The 9,566-nt window shown below is 39.2% G+C and overlaps 1 pseudogene; it reads left to right on the top strand.

Moving 5' to 3' along the window:
- The first annotated feature begins 532 nt into the window (after window positions 1–532).
- On the top strand, window positions 533–8,545 carry LOC102761928 (annotated as a pseudogene).
- Window positions 8,546–9,566: the final 1,021 nt, after the last annotated feature.

Genomic DNA, 9,566 nt, shown 5'->3' with positions numbered 1-9,566 from the left:
AGGACTTGCTTCAGTGGAGCGTTGGTGCTCACTGGTTTTTCCACATCACTTGTGGATGTGTTGAGTTGTAATCCAGTTTGGTCTGAAGCTGTCCACTGTGTGCACTGGCTCTGGGGCCCCCCAGGAGGTGCAAAGTCAGCCACTGCCTGGGACCACCCAGTAGGAGCTACAGAAAGATCAGCAGATGGCTGCTATTTGTATTGGGCTTGGAAATGCCCAGGCAAGGCTCAGCTATGAAGCAAGGCAGGCTGGTGCTAATGCTAGGTCTTGGGCCTTTTACTAATAGATTTGGGGCATGCTGACACCAGCTGCTGCTTGTTTGAAATATTTTAGAAAAGTCTGAAGTCTGAGCCAGGATAGGCCATTTATATGCAAAAGCCAATACAAACAGTTTTGGGTGTGGCTGCAAATTGGATGGGGTGGCGTCTCAAGGAATCACCAAGGCGGAGCAAACAGTGTGGGCCAGAGTGATAGAAACTCAGATATGGGTGCCAGTCAGCCTTGGGATGGGGAAGGTCCCAGGACAAGAACAATGACTCCTGTGAGCAACCCCATCTGGGGGAAAGTGCCCCTGAGTTCCTGCCTCAATGCCAAACAATCCAACTCCTCACCATATGTCCCTGGGTCCCCCAAAGCCACCATCCCAGTGCTGGAGCCCAAAGGGGTCGAATCTGAGTAAGTCCATGCACCAGCCCTTTAAGAGGAACTTCTGGGTCTCCAGCAGCCTCTGTCTCTCAGCCACAATCCCCACTGGTTTTTATGCCTGAAGTTATGGGGCCTTCTCCTCCCATCTCTGGAATCCTGGGCTGGGGTCTGGTGTGGAGCTGGGACCCTTTGCTTCTTACAGGGGCCTCTGCAGCCTAGATATCCCACCTAGATATTCACATGTGTAAAAAATGTCACATGTGAATGTTGGACCAGTCTGTTCTGCACCTCTGCCTCTCCTGCTTTCTTCTTTACATCTCTAGTTGTAGGACTTCCATTCAACCAGCTTTCAAGTGGTTCAAATGATAGTTGTTCTGTATTTTAATTGTAATTCTGATGTGGTTGTGGGAGGCAGTGGGTACTGGCATTTACCTATGCCATCATCTTGGTCTTGAAACTTAGAAACTATTTCAGGCCAGCAGTGCCATTATTGGCAAACCTCATAACCTTGGAAAAGTTACTTAACCATGTTCAACTTCTGTTCTTACTGTAGTTAAGGTAACAATATGTATATAGGTGTAGCCTTATGATATTATCATCACCGTAAGTCAGATATAGTCAAATGTGGGCAATTTTGTATGGTTCAGTCTAATGGCACCACTTCCTAGAGCAGTTATGAATATTAACATAGATAGTGTAATTATCATAACACAGTTCCAGGCACAAAATAAGAACACAATAAATTCCAGTAAGTGCAACAGGACTTTGAATAACATTGTTTTATTCAATGTCATGTTGTTCAACATTGTTTTGTTATAATGTTGGTGAAACTTAACTCTTGTTTACATCAATGAGCCTATGGTTCAATTGGTTTTGTTATGTGTTTTCACCATCTAAGACCTATCAACCATGTTAAGTGAGCACTTACCATATTATTTTATTCTGAATTGTATTTATGTGAACATGTGCCATTTTAAAGGATGAAGATGGAAAGCAAGTGGATGTTTTTAGCCTTTGTCCTTTATTGCCTGAAAGCTTTTTTTTTTAAATCAACAAAACATTGTACACAAAATCTCTAACTCTGGAACCAGACTGCTTATCCAATAGATACCAACTGTATGCCTTCTGGAAAGTTACTCTATGTTTCTATGCCTCAGTATTCTCATCTATATAATGGGAAATAACACTATCTACTTCATAAGATTGTTGTGATACTAAAAGAGCTAATATGTATAAAGTGATTATAGCAGTGTCTGGCACATAATAAATGTTAAATAGTAGACAGATAGACAGACAGATAGGTAGATAAATAGATACGTGCATGCATGCTCCACCTCTGATTATTCTGCCCAAATTTGCCTATTGGTTAATTTCAATAAAACAATTACTGATCAATAAAACAACTGGCTAATAACCAATACAAACAAGATAGTAAAAGTTAAATGTTTTCCCCTATTTTCTAATCCATTTGAACACAAATATAGGGGAAAAAAACTATAAAAACATAGATCTGAAATTTAGAAGATATCTAAAGGCAATATGTTAAATTTCTTCATTTTATAGTTAAGAAATCTAATACATAAGAAAATTAGATCTCTTCAAATCTCCACCTAAGTGATTTGGGGATGGAAGATGTCCATGAAGTCATCCAAAGCTTTCATCTTTCTTTACTTATCACTGTCAACTTCCATTCCCAGCAAATCTCTGACCAGGAACAGAATTTATTGATCTCAATTTTACTTCTTTCTCTTCTTTTACTAATAACCCTCTGTGGAAACAGCAGAAAAAAAACAATTATATAGCCTTTGAAATTAATCTCCTGCAATCATCTATATATAAAAAAGCCTAAGCAACTTTACAATGGGACAACCAGAATAACTGGTCGCTATGACACACACTGACCTCCGGGGGTAGACCAGCCATGGGCAAACTACGGCCCACGGGCCAGATTCGCCCCGTTTGAAATGAATAAAAATATTGAAAAAAAAGACCGTACCCTTTTATGTGATGATGTTTACTTTGAATTTATATTAGTTCACACAAACACTCCATCCATGCTTTTGTCCTCCTTGGGGCCAGCAGCCAACCTCCTGGGTCCCTTCCCTTATTCCTCCCCCCCGGCCAGCAGGCCCCTATTGCCTGATCCAGTCTGGGCCCCAGGCTGGGATGGGGAACTGGGGGTGGGTGGTGGTAGATGCAGGCAGTAAGGGAAGGAGGAGGCGGGGAGGCAGGGAGGCAGGGAGGCGGGGAGATGGGGAATCTGATCAGCCCTGATTGCCGGCCAGGCCTAGAGACCCCACCCGTGCACAAATTTTGTGCACCAGGCCTCTAGTATGTCAATAAACCATACAATTTAAATGCATGTACTCAAAAGCAGTCCTAAGGTCCTGGAGGACTGCCCAGGACTGATAGTTCTGGTTTAAAAAAATTTACTTATTTATTGTCTGAAACTGCTGCAAAGAAACAGTCTGGAGTGGAGTCAACATTAAAATTACCTGAGAGAGTCTTAGTCATTCAGTACAAGTATAGTTTAAGGTATTGGCCAAAATCATTACCTCTTCTTAAATCATTTATAATAGACAATGTGGCTCAGAGGAAAGGAATAGAAATGAAAATCATCAGGAAGCACAATTTAGAGCTGAGAAGGAAAGGTACACTTGGCTCCTTTGACTATCTTGAGTTGAATGAGTTACAGAGTGTGACATCCATGACTCAAATCCATGAGATTTGAAAGAAACAGGTAAAATTAGTGTTAACAATTCTTCAAATAGATCACATCCCACAAAATTATATCAAAACATTTAACAGTCTTACTTATCTTCGAGCCAGATGATTTATTCTATACTTGTACTCTGTTTTAGCAGGCCAGCGGCTGGAACACAGATCATTCACATAAAAAGTAAATAATTTATTTCTTTTCCATATAACAACGCATAGTGTGCCTCGCTGCAAGGAGAGCACGGAAATACAGCTTCTAGCTGGACAGTCACTTTCCAGTCACACTTTTATTAATTTCAAAAAGAAAAGAACAAATTTTGGAGGAAAACTGGAAGTCTCCACTACATTCACACATAGGATTTAATGAAATGATACCTCAGTGAAGCATAGTGAGAATTTTAAAATCATCTGAGAGTTTAAAATCATCTGAGAGATAGATATTCTTTAAGATCCACATCTTCACCCTGACTGGTTTGGCTCAGCGGATAGAACGTTGGCCTGAGGACTGAACGGTCCCAGGCTCGATTCCAGTCAAGGGTATGTACTTTTGTTGTGGGCACATCCCCAGTAGGAGGTGTGCAGGAGGCAGCTGATAGATGTTTCTCTCTCATCGATGTTTCTAACTCTCTATCCCTCTCCCTTCCTCTCTGTAAAGAATGAATAAAATATATATATTTTTAAAAAGATCCACATCTTCTAAGTGTTTTTATAAACTAGTTTATAGCAGAATCCAGGATAATGACCTTGCATCCAATAAAAATAATTCCTCCAATGCTACTCTTCACCAGTATTAAAAATGGCTTGTTAATAAATAATTCTAATTGACATTATTCATCATTTTTTCTTATCCTATAATATTTATTCATACTAGTCCCTCCAGTGCTTCATTAGATGTTGATGTCCTGCACACACCTCTAAAAAGCTGGAAACTTCTTAAAGATACCTGAATGCCTGTAGGACTCAGTAAGATGAAAAATTTAGAGTGCACTTAATAAATATTTATTGATTTGAAGCAAATTAATCTGAGCCAGAATCTTTCCACAACAAACAAAATGGAATAGCTGCTAATATTCCAATAAGTATGCTAAATAATTCCATGCTACTAAATAGGAGTGGAAATAAAATGAAAATCAAAACCAAGCTTGACCACAGAGCAAAAGCTTGCCTAGGAAAGTAAAAAGCAAAAGCAAAAAAACAAATGATAGCAAAAGTAAAGAATAGAAGAAGACAGATATGGAATTGAAACAGTAAAAAGCAACTGGCAAAGCAAGATGGTCCACACAGTTAGGTCTGATCAAATAATCACATCGCTATCCCCTCCGCTGGGAAACTGACCTTTAGATCATTTCTCTCTTTTTTTCCTGCTTTACTTTTTTTTCTTTTAATTATTTATTGTTTAAAATATCACATATGTTTCCTTCCCCCCACTCCCCCACATTGACCTCTCTCTGGCTGTTCCCACACCCCAGCACATGCATTTAACCTTTTCACTTAGACCACATTCCATTTGCTAAGACCGATATCATTCTCCTCCAGACTTGCCCAGGATCCGGACCCGCCCAGAGAATTCCCCTCAGGAAAAGCCCTCCTCAAGTCCTATAAAACCTCTGACTCCCAAGTCCCTGGGTGCTGACGCCACTTGGGGGCTCAGCCCATCTGGTCTCCAGATGACTTAATAAATTCATAATTCTTTACCCCTTTCAGCCTCGTGCATACCTCCTCCTGCGACCCTAACAAACACAATATGAACTTGATATAATACAAAATTAATCTTGGTCAAGTCAATCTGAAACAAAATTCCAAGAAGACAAAACATATTTCAAAAAAGGAGTAACTGGTGTTGAATAGATTTTAACAGTAGGTTACCATAATTGCTTCCTTTCTATCCACCACTGTCTTTTTGGCAGCAGATAACCCTTTGAATCCTATGGGAGGAGGTGGAGATGGGGGAAAAGAATAGTTGTAATGCAGTGACAACAGATGAAGGGAGAGGCAAAGGGTGGGGTAAGAGATAAAAGAATCTACATTAGAACAGTTGAAAGCCAGAGTGACAACCATCCCTGTCATTGTCTACACACCCTGAAACAGTGCTTGCCTACAGTGAAAATAAACATCAGCCAACATTTGAACTGAAGTAAAATAAAGCAAAGCAAGAGAAGAACTGAAACATAGGAACAAAACCAATGATAATGGCTTAGTAGTCAATGTTGGGATGAAAACAAACTGAGAAAGGAAATTCTTTTTTTTTTTAAATATATTTTATTGATTTTTTACAGAGAGGAAGGGAGAGAGAGAGAGAGTTAGAAACATCGATGAGAGAGAGACATCGATCAGCTGCCTCCTGCACATCTCCCACTGGGGATGTGCCCGCAACCCAGGTACATGCCCTTGACCGGAATTGAACCTGGGACCTTTCAGTCCGCAGGCCGACGCTCTATCCACTAAGCCAAACCGGTTTTGGCAGAAAGGAAATTCTTATAATCAAATAAAGCAGGATAATATAGCAGCAATAAGATAAAATTACCAATTCCAAATATGGCAAGATAACCAAAGCAAAGGTGCAATGACTGAGACAACATAAAAACAATATAATGTTCTTGGAAAATTAATATTAAAAAGAATGATTTTTTAAAGTAATTGAACATCTTTAAACAAACAAACAAGAATTCCACATCCTCCAGTCAAGCTGATTCGAGATGCAGAAAGATACCTGAATTGTAGTTTTAGTTCTGCCATTGTCAATTTGTGGCCAATAGTAAGTAATTTAAATTGACTTATATATATTTACATATATTTATATATAGTCAAATATTTGAAGAATATAAAACACTTAAAAACTACATTTGCTGAAGGTAAAATGAAAAGTTGTACTAAGATTCAATGAATCTTCAAAGTGAAAGAGTGATTTTCTTTTTCCTTTTACCTCTTTGGCACATCGTTAGCAGGTGGCTGAATTGGAAGGTTATAATCTTCTTTATATAATCAACTACAGATTATCCATCTCTGACAAATTTTGAACAGTGTGCTTCATGTTATTTAATTGCATCCTACTAACATTATTCAATACTTCAATTTACTTTTACAGTGCCATTTAAAACTTGCCCTGTGCCAGGCACTGTACTAAGCCCAAGCAATACTTATCCTCTCAGGCATCCTGTACAGTCATTACTACTGTGATTATTTCTATTTTCACATAAGTTATTATTATTCCCATTTTACAAGTAAAAACTTGAGGCTAAGAAAATTTAAGTGAGTTGACCAAAATTACACAGCTAGTAACTGGCAGAGCTGAAATTAGACTACAGCATTGTATAACTCCACAGCATATTTTCTCTTAAAATACATATGTGTGTGTGTGTGTGTGTGTGTGTGTAATTTTTTTTTTCAGAGAGGAAGTGGGGGAGAGAGAGGTAGAAACAGCAATGATGAAAGGAAATCATTGTTCAGCTGCCTCCTGCATGCCCCCATTGGGGATCGCGCCAACAACTCAGGCACGTGCCCTGACCATCATGTCCTGGTCTATAGGACGATGCTCAACCACTGAGCTACACCAGCTGGGTACATGTTCACTTTATACGACACTCCCCCTGGAACCTTCAGCTGAGTACTCATTGGCACATTGGCACATGCATTTAAGGGTCAGGAAAACAGTCACGCAAAAGAAACAGTAGAAATAATCTCCCGTGCTCACACAGGGTCAGGAAAAACATGTAACCAAAGTGGAAAAGCTCATCATTTGTAGGAAGAGTACTCAGAAAGTTGTAGCCATTATGCTGAGAGAAAAAAAAAATAGCCCCACTGTCTGATTCTGCCTAACAAAGCTTACTAGTAAATATAGGTCAAAAGAATGAAACTTTCCTATTAACTATGTCCCAGAACAAAGCACAAAAATATTATTGCAGAAATATTCTAACAAGGTAAAATCCACAATATTGCTCATCCAATCCAAAATTACTAGGAATACAAGGAAGAAAAATGCTACCCATACCAATAGAAACAAATTCAGGTATGACAGTGAAAAAAAGAATTGGTAGAAAGAAAATTAAATACGTAATAAAACTGTATTTCATATTATAATTAGATAGAGAAAACATTAAGTTTGTTAAATAGAAACAGAAATTTTTTTAATCCAAAATCAACTTTCTAGAAACTAAAAATGCAACATCTTCAATTAAAAATACACTGGATGGCATTAACAGCATACTGTATTAGACTCAGCAAGAGAAAAATAGTTACCTTGGGGATATAACAACAGAATCAATAAAAATGAAACAGAAAATATTGGGAAAAATGCATAAGGAATTAGTGAACTGCACTACAACATTATAATTAATAATACTGTATTATATACCTAAAAGTTACTAAGACAGTAGATCTTAAATTTCTCACCATAAAAAAAAACAATGGTAATTATTTGAAGTGATGTAGGTGTTAGGTAACACTATGGTGGTAATTATTTGCAATATACATAAACAACACTTTCAAATCAACACTTTCTGCACCTTAAACTTACATGATGTTTTATGTCAATTATATCTCAATAAAGCTGAAGGGCAGAGAACAGTGATGAAGAGAATACATTAAAAGCAGCTAGAGGCCTCTTTTTTTGCCTAATGCAGCCATGGCTCATGGTCCCAAGAGGGCCGCTTTGCTGTTCATCATATTACACCTGAGGAGGTCAAGTACAAGTTGTGCAAAGTGAGGAAGATCTTTGTGGGCACAAAAGGAATCCCTCATCTGGTAGCCCATGATGCTCGCACCATTGCTACCCTGATCCCCTCATCAAGGTGAACGACACCATTCAGATTGATTTGGAGACTGACAGAATTACTGATTGCATCAAGTTTGACGCTGGTAACCTGTGTATGGTGACCGGAGGTGCTAACCTGGGAAGAATTGGCATGATCACCAACAGAGAGAGGCACCCTGGTTCTTTTGACGGAGTTCATGTGAAAGATGCCAATGGCAACAGCTTTGCCGCCCAGCTCTCCAACAGTTTTGTAACTGGCAAAGGCAACAAACCATGGATTTCCCTTCCCCGTGGAAAGGGCATCTGCCTCACCATTGCTGAAGAGAGAGACAAGAGACTGGCGGCCAAATAGAGCAGTGAGTGAAGTGAGCTCCGGGTGACATGATTGGAAAAGTCTTTGTACTTAATTAAAGATAATACAGCATGAAAAAAGAAAAGCAGCTAGAGGAAAAACACATTATATGTTCATCATTTTGTCATAAGGATAACAGATTTCTTTTTAAAAATAATTCAAACCACTTGACTTTACAGAAAATCTTTAAAATAATAAGGGGGCAAAGGGAAGGTTTCTATATCCAAAAAATATATTTGAAAATTGAAGGCCAAAAATAGGCAAAGGGATGCTTCAGACACACAAAGTCTGAAAGAATTCATTACAGCAAATCTGGACTACAAAAAAATGCCCTTAAAACCTCCCTCATTGGAGGGAAATTTGGATCTACACAGCACGTAAAGAAGGGCAGAGGAAATAACTACGTGAGTAAATATGCATGGTAAATTTTTCTTATTTTAAAGATCTCTTTAAAATATAATTGACTCTTGCCCTAGCTGGTTTGGTTCAGTGGTCAGAGCGTCAGCCTGTGGAATGAAGGGTCCCAGGTTCAATTCCAGTCAAGGACACATGCCCAGGATTCGGGCTTGATCCCCAGTAGGGGGTGTGCAGGAGGCAGCCACTCAATGATTCTCTCTCATTGATGTTTCTATCTCTCCATCTCCCTCTCTGAAATCAATAAAAATACATATTATTATGCAAATACTAGAGGCCTGTTGCACGAAAAGATTCATGCAATAGGCCTTCCCTTCCCCTGGCTGCCGGCACCAGTTTTCCTCTGGCACCCAGGACCCAGGCCTTTGCTCCAGCTGGAGCCACCTTCAAGCCTTCGCTGCTCCGGCCTGAGCCGCCTTCAAGCCTTTGCTACTCCAGCTGGAGCCTCCTTCAGTCTTCGCTCCGCTGCTTTGCGCCTATGTATGCAAATTAACCACTATCTTCTTTGGTGGTTAATTTGCATATCGCTCTGATTATCCAATGGTGGGTGTAGTGAAGGTACGGTCAATTTGAATCTTTGTCTATTATTAGATAGGATTATTAAACTACTGAATATTAATCTAATCGGTTATATTACTCTCTGATATGTAACAAATATTTCTATTAGGACAGATAAAAAATCCACTG

The sequence above is a fragment of the Myotis davidii genome, unplaced genomic scaffold (genome assembly GCF_000327345.1).
Source record: "Myotis davidii unplaced genomic scaffold, ASM32734v1 scaffold130, whole genome shotgun sequence".
NCBI classification, from domain to species: Eukaryota; Metazoa; Chordata; class Mammalia; order Chiroptera; family Vespertilionidae; genus Myotis; species Myotis davidii.
This window is presented reverse-complemented; position numbering and strand designations above follow the sequence as displayed.